Source organism: Harpia harpyja, chromosome 8, assembly GCF_026419915.1.
Source record: "Harpia harpyja isolate bHarHar1 chromosome 8, bHarHar1 primary haplotype, whole genome shotgun sequence".
Lineage (NCBI taxonomy): Eukaryota > Metazoa > Chordata > Aves > Accipitriformes > Accipitridae > Harpia > Harpia harpyja.
In genome coordinates this window covers 39529451-39545225 of record NC_068947.1, presented here as the reverse complement: position 1 = coordinate 39545225, position 15775 = coordinate 39529451, and the positions used below count along the sequence as shown (strand labels likewise).

The 15775-nt window shown below is 38.3% G+C and overlaps 1 long non-coding RNA gene across 1 annotated transcript in view; it reads left to right on the top strand.

Annotated features, from left to right (window-relative positions):
• The window catches only part of LOC128145314 (uncharacterized), a 60888-nt gene that overhangs the window by 39561 nt on the left and 5552 nt on the right, over positions 1–15775 (top strand). Inside the window, exon 2 of the long non-coding RNA XR_008236423.1 lies at positions 4954–5100. This is a non-coding gene — a long non-coding RNA (uncharacterized LOC128145314). The remainder of the gene's footprint in view (positions 1–4953; positions 5101–15775) is intronic.

Below are 15775 nucleotides of genomic sequence, written 5' to 3'. Positions count from 1 at the left end.
GTAGATAGCAGCAGCAACAGAGCCTGCAAACTCTTAGATGGGTTTTGTCAGGTAATTCAAAGATTTTCTATCATCATTGTTAATTTGGTCAAAGAGGTTTCTCCAAAGGGCTAGTATGATAGTAATGAATCCTTCCTTAGTTTGTAACTCTGTGTATTTTCTTCACGTTTTGAATGTGCCTGATTTTGTTAGTAAATATTGTGCAATGCTACAAGCCTGGTTTGAGAGGCACCTTGGTGTATGTGCAAAAGATCATCATTCTGTAAAATGAAGGGAAACACTTCCGCTGAAGGCTTTCTTACAGGAAAATCCTATACTTTGTTTCTGGCTGAAAAATAATCCTGCTCTGAAATAATTTTTAGGACATTTATGACACTTGCTGTTCCACTGATAAGACAAGTCTCAGTTTATCAATACACTTACCTGTGTGTCCAAGTCCTATGGAGGCCAACTGGGGTTTATGCTCTGAGATGAGGCTGCACTTCAGCACCTGTCAGAGCCATTAGGAGTTGGCAATTCCCACTTGTAAGGGTTTCAGGATAAGATTTTCCCACTTACAGATAAGGACAGCAGGATTCCATCTGCTCCCTTGATGATGTTACTACTTGTTTATTCAATGTACAGAGGCAGGGTACCAAATTCTCAGATCTGAGTGCACACAGCAGCACCGATGTCTGACTCGCACCATGTTTTCCATCTAAAAATCTCAAGGCATTTTCAGTAGTGACTCCTGTGTCCTACCATCTTCCTACAAAAGAGGAAGATGAGTGGAGGTGAGGTGAAATTACTTGCCTGCTATCACGTAGAAGCCAGTGGCAAAGAAAGTATGTGGGAAGTGGGCTCATGTCTGTCCTTGATCTCACAGTGTAAAATTTGTTTGCACTCACTGGGAGTAATTGCATAGAGTTTTTATGGCTGTTTTGGCTGCTCTGTGAGGTCTTGTTCAGTGCAGTGGGGCAATTGCTATATTGTGTATGTACGATAGTAATTTACACATTTTTGGCAACTTGAAGAGAGAATTGTCCATTTCGCCCGCCATGAAAACAGAGTACCTTTGGCAAGATCAGTGCAGGCATGGGTCCTGCTGCCACTCACCACCTGCCTGGTGCATGCCAGAGGATTTTGGCATTCGGGGCTGATGCTTTATCTCCTCTCATAAGGATGCAGCTGCCTGGGCAGTGCTCTCTGCTTCGTTAGGTCAGGATCAGGTAGAACTCAAGAAAGCTCTCTCACATCCCAGAGGAAAGTTTAGTCTCATCTTTACAGCTGTAGCTTGCAGCTCTCACGAAGCTTAGAGGAAAAGGCCAGTCTAGACCAGGCTGGGGAACAGGACTAGGATTAAAACTGACCTGGTAAAAATTAGGTGTGTTTAAGCTGTATCAGTCCATTCTGTCAGATCCTGCAGGAACATGTCACCAAAGAGGAGGCTGCACTAGGTGTAAAAAATAAGCAGCAGGGAGGGGAAGACAGTACTTTTTTCATAAGTGCTGGATTTAACTAAAGGGTAGGTGAAAGTGTCATTTGCTCCACCATCCTGTATTTCCCACTCTGCTTCTTGGTAAGCATTATTGTTGTCTCATCCATTACTTAAATCCTTTTCAGGCCTTAAATAGATTTGGTTTGCAGCCACCAGGTTTGAAGACTGGCGGTCCTTTGGACTCTGGAGCTGTGTTATTACTTGATAATCTATTTTTGGGGGTTGCTTTTTTCTTTTTTTGTTGAGTGGAGGTTGGTAAAGTGCTAGTCCATAGGTTGTGCTTGAGTTGAGCTTGAAAACGTGTCTACTAAAGGCTTAAGACCAAGCAAAAGTGAGGAGCCTGAACTATAACTTTTGAAAATCAATTTTATTACAATTATTTTAAAGTAATTTCTTCCATTACCTCATTAATATCTGTATCTTCCCCTTCTCTTTTTCCTGCATACCATTTCAGTGAAGTAAAAGATTATGGTTGTGGGCAATAAAAGAAAAATATGGGGTTATGAAATGAATTTCATTTTTCAGGCTCTCTCTTTACTGAGTGACATTGTGAGGGCCCACTGGCACGCTGCTCAGAGTGCGCCGCACTCCCCAAGCGCTGGGGTTGCTTGCAGACATCTCACCTCTGGGACAGCTACGATGTTGGGTCTATAAAAATGACTAAAAGGTGAAGACTAAAATCAAGCACTGGACTACTTTTTGCTTTCTCCTGAGGCTCTAAACGTCATAGAGTTTTTGAGAGGGTCTTAAGTTCCATCTCAAAACAGTGAAAAAAAAAAAAATTGTAAAACAAAACTTAAAATCTCCCTTCGTCATTTTGATTCCAGGAGGTAAAATGTCACATGTTGTAAGCTTACTACACTGACTTTGATTCTTACCAGAGGTCCAACAAAATCATGCCATTTTGAAAATCAAAGTGATTGGGAGCATGATGTATGTTTGTGCAAAGCAAATGCCAAATTTGTATGCTGGAGTATTCATGATTCACATTTCTGGATTCATAAACAAGTATTTGAGCCAAAAGTCCTTAAGTATCAGCCTGATGGAGAGCAGAAACACTGCTATTTACTTACCTAGCTAATGTGAGCTAATCAATACACCTCCAAGAGTGAATATTTGAAGAAAGTAATTCACGCTTCGTCTGCAAAGTTGAAGGAATTAATTGACCAATTTTTTATAATGAAAACATTATAGGAAATTGCAGTCTGATTACGGAGCAGGAAAAGCAGCAAAATGCACTGCTTACTTTTCCTCCATGAATTAGTTTCTCTGTTGCTATAAATTCTATTGCAAGCGGTCAGATACATGTAACATATTAACACAGAATTGTCATTAATCGTCATGTATAACACCTATATACTACCTTTCTGCTGTTGAGAAGTATTTAGAGGGTATGAATCAGTTGCCAATAGTTAAAATTCCTTAATTAATTTGTCAGATGATTTCCTTTTAACACTGTAAAGGTGCCATTTTCCAAACTGAACTCTGAAAAGCTCCGGATTTCTGGGGATTTGACTTGTATATAGGAATAGTCCCATCTTCTTTCTACCTTCCCTCATCTCCTTCTGCCTTCACTGTTCTAATCTCTGTTAACCACTGTAAGCAGAGACAAGTCCATGCGAAGCATCATAGCTGCTTGAAGAGTTTTCTCAAGGCTTTGTAGCAGGCCAGGCACAACCGAACCTTGTGGCACCAAGGACAAAGATAAAATAATCTCTTGGGAAAGACTGCCAGCATGGGAGTGCATGGCTGCAGCCTCTCCTCTTACCCTGGCAATGGTTCCCTCTCCATAGAAATCATCACCAACTCTACTCTTTTCTCCATTTTTGTAGGGCCTCTTCTTTTTCTTTGGTTCCCAAAAGATGATGGAGGCATAGGTAAAGTGCTGAGTTTAGGTATGTGTTTGTGTTGCTATTCAGTCTTACTTACGGAATGATCTGCCAAATTTCTAACCAGTTCCACCATGTTTTAAAAGAAATAGCTAAAGGCATCAACATACCCATGCACTTCAATACCTTGGAAAAATTAGCTGGATAGCTCTATGTAACACGTCTGATTTTGCACGGGGCTTGTTCTGTTTGCTAAGATTGTTGCTGTTTGTTTGCACTGCACATTGTTAAAGACAAATTGACACAATCCATTTTTTTAGTTCATAGAAATAATGCATATCACACTTTTTGCATGGCAAAACCTTCTGGAAACAACTTCCATTGGGAGACTCTCCCACTGACACCATGTCATCACGTGGCACAAGAGTTTCCTCTTTGCAGGGATCATCGTAAGCTGTTCTCATTCACTGGCATGTGGATTCCTGAAGAATCTCTGTAGTTTCCCTGGTTCCCATCCAGGAACTTCTTATCGCTTGTTAAGGTGGAAGCTGTCCCAGGAGAAGTGAGCGGAAAAGTACATGCAGGTTGTATTATATGTAACACTGCTACTTAAAAGCCTTCAAAGCTCATAAATCAACTATAGCAGTCAATAGGTTTTAAATGGGAGTTTGATTTTGCTTCTTATCTGGACTGGAGTAATTTACATAACTTTTTTGAGGTTTTCTCAAACGGCAGAACTGAAGACCCCCAGTAAGAGCTGATGCCAGGGACACTTCTGTGGGCTCTGGTCTTGTCAGAGCCTCTTCCATGGCCAGAGGACCTGGAAGTCTGTGAGCTATCCTGGGTTCTGTATTTCAAATTAGAGTGCTGGAAACTCTATAAATTAACCAGAATCTCTCTACAGAGGCAGGCATTTTTTGTCCTCAGCCTGTAACTCAGACACAACTTCCACTGATTTTTTTTTTGTTTTTTTTTTTTTTCTCAGAACTTTTTAGAGGCGATACTAAAAAGAAAGGGAAGGTGAAGTCATGAATGTATCTACATGTGCCTGCTTACAATACAGCTGAGAGCCCTTCCAGATGAAGTATATATCCAGATCCCCATAACATACATGATTACAACATCTCTGAAAGTTTATTTCATATGATTAATTTCAATAGTAAATGACCAAAGTGATCACATTACTGTTATAGGGTTTATTGGATAGGCAGAAAACACAGCATCTTTGTCTTACTTTTGTAGAGGACTTTGCGGACAGTAGAATCCAGTAATGCTGCTGCTATTACGTTTTTGTGAATTCTACACATCCTCTAAGGTTGTTAATGTTGTTCTTACAGTAATAAATTATACATAGTTTATGTGGAAATAGGATTCCTCTGTAATTTGTACAATATGAAATTTTATTAGCTTACATTATAAAAATAACGTAAATTCTGTTGTCTCAGTTTTGCATATTTTTGTTTCATTCACCACATAAAATTTATTATTTCTGTATAAAACTCCCATTATAACACTAACTTTAATGATGTTAATTGTCTTCAATTGTATTTTAAGTTATGTTGTTTGTTTCACCAATAAAAGTGACTAAAAGATTAAAAAAAAAAAAATTAGCTGCAGATACTAATTTCCTGGCTTTTTATTTTGCAGTAATTTTTCAAAACCTGCCAGAAACTGAAATTTGGGAGAAGCCTGATGCCAGCCCACCATTACAGAACTTACTGAAATTGTGCTGTTTCTGAAAATGTCTTCACTTGCATTTTGAAGTGAATGTTATATTCCCATCTTTAAAGTAAGGTAACTCTTCTGCTCTCATTTCAACTAACTGTAGCATGTGGATAGAAAATATGTGCAACAATTTTATAACCAGAAAAGTTTCTGTAGTACCATTAGCTTATTTGCGTACTATGTAAGGTCAATACTTTACGCTTATCCTAGCTTTCATATCTGCCTTACCAGTTGGAGTAATTTCCAAATTGTGCTAAAGTTCTGAACTACTCACATACTGGCAGCAGCTGGACAGGCTCCACGTATTTTATTGTGTACAGAAAGTATTGTTTGGTTGTTAAGATGAGCACACGATATTTGCATGATCTTTTTCTACCACTTCTGGGCAAAAGACAGTAGGTTGTATAGAAGTGTCCTGAAGGTCATGTTGTGGTTTTGCTTGTGTATTATAAATGTTAAGATTGATAAAATACCTTTTTATTTTAAAAAGAAAGTGGAAAAATCTGCTTAATGGCATGCCACATTTTTTGTGCCAACTGCATGGTGCCATAATGTACAAAGAGTAACACCAGAGAGCTGAGCACAGGTAGTTTTTAAAACCAAAGAAAAGTACTCTCATGTTTCAGAGGAATTCAAGTCACTTTTACTTCCTCTGATTTAGGAACCAAAAAAGAAAAAAAAGACAAAAATAAAAGAAAAGAAACAAACCAGCCCAAATCCTGTAAAACACTGTGTGTGGTATGACCAGCGATACTTCTCTGATGCCTTTTAACCTCTTGTTGATATTTATGGTTGCCAGATGAATGATATGCAATATTAATTTTTATAAAACTATATAAAAAGTAGTCTTGTATAAAGAAGCATTTCCCTGTAACTACTTCCCATAAGAATATGCTTAACCCAGGCAAATTTGTTCATTCCAAATATCTAAGTTAAAACAGTTACTACCAATTAAATGCTTTTACTCAGAACACATCTGCATCCTATAACTCTGCAGACTAGGGTGCTGGCCCATATTAAAAGGGATTTACTCTTGGTAGCTTTCCCAAGCAGACTTGGAGTTTGAAAAAACAATTTAAAAAAAAGAAACCAAAAGACCAGAAATGCTTTACTTCAATGTTTATTTCTGGTGAATCTATATACAGGAGATTAAGGAACACTCTCCTACAGTAGGCTAATTGGAAGATGTAGAAGCATCAGAATAGTGTTCTAGTGCTGAGGAAAACACTTCCCTCTGCAGATACTCACCCAGAAATTTACTAGTATTCAGCAAATTGGAAGTTCACCTCTGTAGTACCTGTGGTGAACCCTGATTCATTTGGCCTGTGGATCAACTGGAAGCAAACATTTTGAGTAAAATATTTTAATTTCAGGTCAGATTGCCATTAACTCTAGCCTTACATTCCTGTAGTGTAACCTCTCTATGGGCAAAAAAATCAATGTGAAATCATCTCACTTGTGTGCTCACAGGGCTCTGGAGATGAGTGGCCATATTCACCTAGCCATAAGTAGCTGGCTGGTGATTGTAATTAGCCATTTCTTTCTCATTTCTGCACCACCTGTGCACATTGAGATGTCTGGCTTGGCCTGGGGTAAAGAGACAAGGGACCTGAGGCACCAAGCTAGCTCTGTTAGGCAGCTCTCTCACTCATGTGTAGTTGAGTAGAGGAGAAAGAGCACCTAAGTGCCCTAATTAAGGGAAAATGGTGCCTCAAACCCATAGTAAAGAGCAAGCCTTATTAACAGGGAAGACACAAGCTGAAACTTTATTTTTTTGGATATTGCAGCCAGATGACCACAAATCCCAAACCCATATGAGTGCAGCCTGCCTGGGGCCCTAGGGAGTGCTAACTTAGGAAAATCCCAAATCTTTAGTGTGGAAAACCTGTGTGTACAGACAAAGTTTCCTTCCAAGTGGCTCTCCCACTTTGAAAAAAACACCCACCCCCCCCCACCCGCCCCCCAAAACTCCAAACCTGCTACTTCCATTCCTTTTAGAAGGAGATGGCAGCTGTGTGTCACGTAACATAATAGGCCGTAAATGTGTTCCTAGCTGAAGCACGGAGGTTCTGATGTATTGGTGATTTGTATATATATACATATACAAAAAATGTAACATAAACGCATTTGTACTGATTGGGTATACTACCTAGCACCATTATGTCAAGCCATCAAAAGGAGAATAAGTGTAACAAGCCCTCTGAAGCTTGTGTGTCTTTATTCCCTTGCATGAGTCTTGCTCTGTGTCAGACAAGTGAGTAGACATTTCTTTAAACAAAGTGAGGCTGCTCTTGACTCTTACTTACAAAAGATTCCAACAGAAGTTATTCAGAGTATAAAATATTCATGAAAAGAGATTTAAAATATCATCCACTTCATATTATTTTAGCAGTAGATTAAAGCTAGTGACCTCTAACAAAATTATAAAGATGGTTAGATTAGCAGGGAAGGAATTCAGCCCTCTTGCAGCACACGAAAGCTACAAAATAGTTCTCTCTGGCTCCATTAAGAGGTTCAAGAATTGTAACAGAGGTCTCTAGATTTCTATTAAAATAGCATATACAGTATGATTACAATACATTATATCTCTATATAATATTTATTCATTTCCCCCTAGTCTTTTGAACTTCATGATCCTTTGGTCAATTATTTTCAGAGAAGGAAATTGAAACTTCTTACATGGCAACTTTGACAAATGTGCAGCATATATATTGTATAGCATTCTCATGGGAGAAATTCAGAAATAAAATTAGTTCCGTCAACATGCCATGAGTTCATCAGCTTGGGCCTTCCTGAACCCTTTGTCATGGCAAATATGCAAAAGGACTCTTTCATCTTTATTCCTGCTTAGAAACATTGTCTAAGATCACTTTTATTAGTCTGCCTAATTACCCTTCCCATCACCTACCCTTCCTCTCAGAATATGGGTTTAATAAAAAGGTATAATTTCCCCATGGAAAAAAAAGTGAGGAAATATATATGTGTGTGTAAGTGTATCTAAGTGTGTGTACACACACACACACGTATACATAATTTAGAGGAAGAATTACTATCTCAGCAGGCAATATATGTCTTCCATTTAGCAGCAGGCCAAAGATGATGATAAATTCATTAATTCTGTCAATATAAATGCTAAATAGAAATGGGAAATTGGATCTCTGCTTTGTGTCACATTTTCTCCGGTAGGAAATTACAGCAGAGAAATTGAATCTGATGAACCTTCTGTGTTTATAGCCCCTCATCAAAGGTAAAGCACGTGATATACAATAAATAGCATGACATCTCTTAATTAAACAGTGCTATTGTTTATCCCAGAATAAATGCATTTTTTGCTTGGCCAACGAGCAAGCTACAAGCTCCCATAGGTATCATAAAATAAAGAGGCCATAAAGTTAACCAAAATCAAATTGACAAGCCTGCACTAATTATCTCTGATATTATAGCACTGCAAAGGTGGCTATAGGTTGACAGATAATAGAAGTGAGCTCATTAGTAAAGCATTGAATGTTTTAATGTTTGTAAAGAGAGTATTTTTTTACCTTTAGTCTAGGTATTGTATGCATTGTATAATTTTCTAAATTACCATCTTAGATATGTTTGTAAGTTGAATTTATAAAAGCATTCTTTCTGGTAGAAAATGGCTACAGCATAGCTGGGGAAGCCTATTTTAGGCAGATGTAGGCTGTTTGACTTTCACACTGGATGACTGCAGGGGCTTGAAGAAAGTGTGGTGAGAAGAAGGAAAGGGAAAGAGTGCACATGAAATAAATGAGTCTGATATTACAGTGTGAGTTCAGACACAACAAGAAGAATATTCAAAATCTTCCTTGTATATTTGTAATTTAAAAGTACTGTTTTTCCAAACACACAGAATATTTCTTGTTAGTCGTGGATGCAATTCAGCTTTGACCAAAGATTGTACAAGTGAAACATCTTTTCTATTTGTCCTTCGATGTTCTCTTTAATTTAATGGATTTATCTTCCTACTAGGAAGGAAAATATTAAACCCCCCACCTTATAGAAGGCCAGAGTATTAATACAGATTTCTGAATGCAATCAATTACTTTTTTTAAACATTGAAAAAAAGTTTTCTGACAAACTGAATTCTTTTGTCCATGCTCTATTTGTAAATTATTTTCCTAAAAGCTCAGTCAAGAACTGTAAGAAAGAGAAGTGCTGCTCATTGATGTAAGATAGTTGGCCCATGAGGGACTTTGTTTTCTTTAGACCTAATCACTGTGTTTTACAGTGAATGACTCGGTAATGTGAATTATTCTTTCCACTCTCACTAGTGGAGTGAGTAAAAAAAATCAAAACTCGGCACAGGGGGAGGGAACTTCGCACCACCTCTTTGTTGCGTTATGGAGAGAAAAGCCAGGCTCCTTCCACAGTTGAAAAAAAAAAAAAAAAATTAGCCTTGACTAGCAGCTTCTGCAGAGAGCCGCCACCGTAAGGGAGTAAGCTCCCCTGGCTTTTTTTCTAAGAAGTTCTTCTCGCTGTGTTTTGTTTGCATCTGAGGGTCCAATCCTGCAGGCCCCGTTGCCTGGCCTTGCACACGTGGCACTATTCGGTGCTGCTTAACCTCCTTTTCTGCACTGCTAAAATCCTACAACCCCCTTCCCAGCCTGAGCTGCTACAGCCACTGGCTGCTCCTAGCAGCTGGCGGGCCTCTGGCTAACACAGCATTGGCCTCGCTGTCGTGGCCCGCAGGGGTAAGAAGCATTCCTGATACAGGGAAGGAAATGTCCCTGGGACAAGGGGATGTTTGTGACCTGCTGATGGCAGCCAGGGCAGGAATCATCGTTGCCAGTGGAGCCAGAGTCATACTTGTTCAACTTATACAGTGGCAGAAACAGGGCAGGTACTAGGGATTTAGTATTCCTTTTCCACTCAATTCAAGCAGTGGAGAGAGTCCATATTGAAGACCCCAGACAATCTTGGTAAAATACCCATCTTGGTATTTTACTTAACTTTGAATAGATGTGTGTGCTGTTACTTCATGTCCAAGTTGCCTTCCAAGTCTTCATATGAAAAGATAGCCGGTACTCAAAAATTGGCTTTACAAGCAAAAAGTCTGGATTAAAAATCATCCTAAAAGTGGTTACTTCTTGTAACTCCTAAGTAACACTAAAAGGTATTGTTGAACTCCCACATGCACAAAGGCATTTTAAATGATGCATGTTTCTTTTACTAGCTAACCTTTACTGATCTTTCAAGTCATGTTATCTTTAGGGATCAATAATCTACCTGCAAAAAACCCTAAAAAACCATGGAAATTGCTCAAAGACCTGTCTCTGACTACAAGTGAAAATGATGGAAAACTCTCAACTCAAATTACTGTTTGAAATATCGTGATTCATAAGGGCAAACAACCCTTTTGCTGTGCCCATTAACCTGAATATGGACAACACTAAAAAACATCACAGCTGAACCATGAGATCCAATGAAGACAAAGTGTTTGTTATAGCTGTGTTCATACACAGTATTCTTGAGTGCACTGTAGCTATGTGGCTGGAATACAGACCAAGTGCGATCACTATCAGAAAAACAGATTCGGTAACCAACCTAGTGTCAAAGATGTATTTTACAGTGCTTTCAAAACTGAGGGATTGTTCCAAAACCCAGTGTGCTGCATGGAATGTAAATGTGATGCTGTTTTATTTGACTAAGGCTTTGAATTGGTAATGCTTTTTACCATGTGTAGCATAATAAAAGTTGTATAGAAAGGCAAAATAGTATGCACACGGTAAATTTAGACATGAAGTTAGAGACTTTGGAGAGAAAAGAAAAAGCAATGAGAGAGAGGCATTAAATTAAAAGTAATTTTTTTCAAAGGCTGTGGCAAATTCTCCCTCTCTCCAAACCTTTAATCAAAGTTTGGTGGTTTTGAAGGACATGTGAAATCAAAACTAGTGTGAAGAAGGATGGTTACTAAAGGATTTAGTCAGCAGTGGGAAAGCTTGACAAATTTCAAGTTTTACCTTTCTTTCTGGGCCAATGTGAGGATTGTGCAAGCAGCCAGCCCACCACAGTTTTCTCAAGGCTCTTCATGAGCACTGTAGGCACAGCCCTTCCTGGCAGCCTGCCATTATCAATCCACAGTTTTTATTCGTTCTAGATTTGTTTTTTTACTTGTATCAATAAGTTCTGTTGTAACCCTTAAAAAACATTATTTTCATTCATACTGGTATTTTTTTCAGCCAGTTCTTTAAGTTAACTCCAGAAGTATTTTTTGACCAACTGCACTTTGAGTGTCATCAGCTAAAAATAAGTCTGAAAATTGTGTACATTAGGAAAAAAGCTTAAGGATACTACACCACTCCATGCATCATATTGATTTTGCTATCAGTTTAAACCTATTGACTTCAGTATTTCCATCTGTCTCTACTAGAACTTAGAAAAAGGCTCTCAATTACATAGCTGTTGTTGAGCTTTGAGAGTCTCCCATTTTCTTTCAGGGGGCTGGGACTGAACTCCAAGCATTCATGAATCCTTCAGGAAACCTTTGGTGTGCTTGACCTAAGGGTGGTATTGAGACTGGAGAGAGGCTTGCATGGCTTTTTTGTGCCTTTATGTGTACAAAGGATTATTAGTCTTCGTTACACATACTAAAATTCTTTGATGGAGTATGCTTTTTCTAACTCCCCATACCAAATCCCTAAGCTTGGAAACCTAGGGATTTCTTGAAATCTTTCACTAAAGATGTACAGCAAGAACCCCATAAGCAAAAACTTGTAGCTTTGGGGGGTGGGGATGGGGGAGAAGTAAACCTTTTGAACTTCTAATCAGAGTTAGCTGGGAATGTTCAGATGTGATTATCTTTTGGTTTGCCTACTAAACTCTGTTAGTCTGTACTTTCTCTGGTGTGGTTTCACTAAGCTGAATATCCCAAAGCAAAGGGCCTCTGGGCTTCTAGATACCTGTTTCAGAGTTTTTGACTGTGGCAAGTTACTGACTCTAAAAATTAAGAGTATGTTGGACACCAAGACCTCTAGATTCTAGGTCTATCAGCTTGAGTGTCATCAGGTGGCCCCAATCCAAGGATGTGGGGCACAGGATATCTCTGTATTGGTGAGCTACCCTAGAGTAAGAAAGTTGAGCTGACTTTCATAGTATCTTAAGTCATGATTTCTCCATTTATTTTCACTGGTTGATCAGTTTAAAGTAAATCTGTAGAAATCTAATGTTTACTAACTGATACCAAATACATAGGTTAATGTGGAATAAAAGGGAATGCCAAATAGTGTCAGATACTGGGAATTGATATTATGAAGGAAGTATGTTTTTTTTCTTTGGAGCTATCTGTTATGTTATTTATGAAAATGGAAATTTTTGCATTTCAGCTGTATAGAAGTATGTTAGCATATTGACAATGTTTTCCTTTTGCATTCCTCTTCATAAAACCTATCAATTCTCCCTCCCTGCTCTTTTTCTTTTTTTTTTTTTTTTTTTTGGCCTCTTGATATTTAAGCTTCTGTGAATGTGTATGTCCAAGATTTTTCCTGCAAAATATAAGGTACAGAAATGAAGCTAAGTTTTCTTAAAGAAGTAGAACTTAAGGAAAAAACAATTATTCCCACTAACAATATCATTGTGTTTCCATTGTTCTTTGTTTCTTCTGAAATGTCTGAAATGGTATTGCTACTTGTAGAAATTTAAAATGAAAAATACTGTTTGTGAAATCAGCTGTATTATAAATATAAAGTAAGTCTGCAAAGTCACTAGGAGAGTACCCAATATGAGTGTGTGGGAGGCATTTTGCCCAGGCACTTTCTTTTTGTGTGTTAAAAATACCTTTGGATTATGCACACGGGTGCCAAATATGAAGTGTAAAGAAATTCAGGCCCACTAGGAGACCACCTCTAGACTGAGAGGAAACATATGCTCCAGAAGCAATGCTCTTTTTCATTCGTTCAGCCTGGCATAATCCTCACATTCCCAGACTGACTCGTCAGGATTTAAAAAATGTATGTGGGGGCAGCTGGAGTAGTTTCCGTTCCACTTTATTTAAGCTGTGCCTCTTACCCTGCCCCAGATTTGGCAGGCAAATGCCAACCTTCTTCAACTCTTGGTAGAGATGACTAAACCAAAGCACTTGTATTGATTTTAGGATGATTTAGTACCCCCGTGTCAGGAAGATGTCTGTGGATGCCTTTATTCATGCCTCTACAGTAACGGTTTAAATTGGCAAGGATTCACAGTTCAGACTTCATCTCTAATCCATACTAATAGAATAGTATTGCTTTTCATTAGCTTTATAGCCGTTAATGAATGATTTGGCATGGGCTATGTGCTTTCTTGGTGGCCTCAGACCATCAGATCCAGTACTAGTGGCATAACTTTTTTTTCTCTGTAGGTGAGATTTTCTTGACTTGTTTGCTCTGAAGCAAGTTTAACACACCCTTGCATTGAGTTTCTTTATGAACAGTATTGCATATAGTACAATATAATTTTATTTCAAGGGCATTCTCTCCAGGAACAAATTTCCACAGACCTCTAGAAATAGACCTACAACTGCCTGGAGAAAAAGGAAAGGCCAAATAGCAGGTAGACAGGGCAATACTGAGATCAAAATGCAAATAAGAGCCAACAGTTCAAATCAGACTTATTGCAGGTAATCTGTACATAATGTTTTGGGGTTTCTTTTTCACATTCTTTGGAAGTTTATGTGTACAAAGAAGGCAGAACAAGATACAGTCATCAGAATCTTAACATATCCGTGAGAGCATTGTAGTTCAAGTAAAGTGAATGCTGCAAGACAATAACCAACATAAATACCAGCAACATACCAGGATTCAGAAATGACATTGCTGTCTATGATTGTGTCGGACATAATGAAACAGATATGTTTATGCAAAGAAATGTAGCCTTGGGTTCATGCCAGGCTTGAATGCAAGGAACAAGACAAATATAAAATCAAATTTCATTTCCATTTGATCCTATTTGTGTTTGTGAACTGTAAGTACCTCTACACATGTGTAGAGTTGCGAATCCATCAGTCAGTGAACCCCAAACTAAGTAGTATTAAGCAGAGTGAAAAATTTTGATAAAAGAATTGCATGTTTAAACAGAATCTGAGAATGCTGTGATTCCAACAACAACGTAAACCTACCCTGAATGCCCAGGACATGTGTAGATAGGAATTTGCTGGTAGAGACAAATACTACAATATGTGTGGAGTCAAAGGGTTATCCTACTATGAGAACACTTGTATGCCAGATCTTCTGACCTGACTGTAAACCTTAAGATAGTAAACACATTTCTTCATTCCTTTATTTCTGGAAACAAGAAATAACTTAGATTTCTTTATTTTTGTTTCTTTATTCTCCTTTTACCCCACTTTCTAATATTAAGACTGAGGAGAAAATGGTCCCTTTATAGGTTCAGAAATCAATTTCTTTAATCAATATTTCATATTTTGGGGAACGGACATACTAATTTTGGCTATTTGGAATTCACACTTCTGAAAGTCTGACTCTCTGTTTCTGTTTTTAACTTTTATGTTATATTTTTACACATAGGCCATGTTTTCAGTTCAAAAGGGGTGCAGGGTTCTGAATGTAGTCTCTTCCTTTTAAAACAAAATCAAGTAAGAATAAAAAAGTGAAGAAGGGGAATAGAAGTGCAGCTAAAGGATCTGCCCATTTTAGAACTCAAGACCTTGTCTTTACGTACACAATCTAAGTATGTGTGGTTTCTAGCATTAGCCTTTGGAACTTAGCAAGAAAAATTCTATTTGGGGGGATATAGGTCACATGCAGAGTTTATGTTGGCATTTAGGACAGAGAGAAGAATGTCTTCCAGTTTCCGAGAGGCAGTTAGCTTCTGTGTTGTTGAATTTCTGTATCATTCCTGATAATAACCAATGCCCATGAAACTCAGTTTAAACATACCCAATACCAGTAAAAACAAAAAACCCCCAAAAGTTTAGTCAAACCTTAATCCATTTATATAGCAGGCCAAACAATAGGGAACCCAAATTGCCCAACAATTCTTTACATTTTTTTTGCTGCTTGTTCCTTGTGTTCTTTTTTACATATGGTATCTGTTGAATTGCTGTGTAACAAGATAATGACTGTTTTCATTTCTACAGCTAATAGCCAGACAGCACCAGGAAAATATCAGTGGAATAAGATCCTTCTTAGAAAATAAGAAGACCACCTATCTGTCCTTTTGTATTCCGTCAGGTAAAAGACTCAAGTCTTACACAGCCCTGGTTGAGGATTCATCATGAGCAGATCACAAGTGCCTTATTTATCCCACATCCTTTTGTGGTGAAAAATATACATTCAAAGCAAAATGTATTTCTATCACAGTAGGACTGCAAAGTCAATAGTTCATCTATCTTACCTTTTAGGAATCTTTAAATATATTTGCGTGTTTGTTTCACCTCACAAGACTGACACACTGCAATGGTTATACTAGCTGGTGAACCAAAAGGATTTTAGGGGTCATAAATTGAGCTGAGAGTTTTGTGTTTCTCCTGAAAAATTTGACCACACCAGCACTAACACTAAAAGCAGAGCTAGGAGAGGCTTTGCTCATCGAGCTGCAGGTGCTCACAGTGTTATTAACTGTTGGAAGAGAAAGACAACACTTGAACTTTTACCAGGCATGGTAAAAAAAGAAATTACATTCACAGTTAAGCTGCAGAAGGTGTTTGCTGGTGCTGTGTGTTTGATATGTACCACTTAGAGACGGCTCAGCTCTCTCAGTGAGAGGTGGGCCATGCACCCGGGAACAC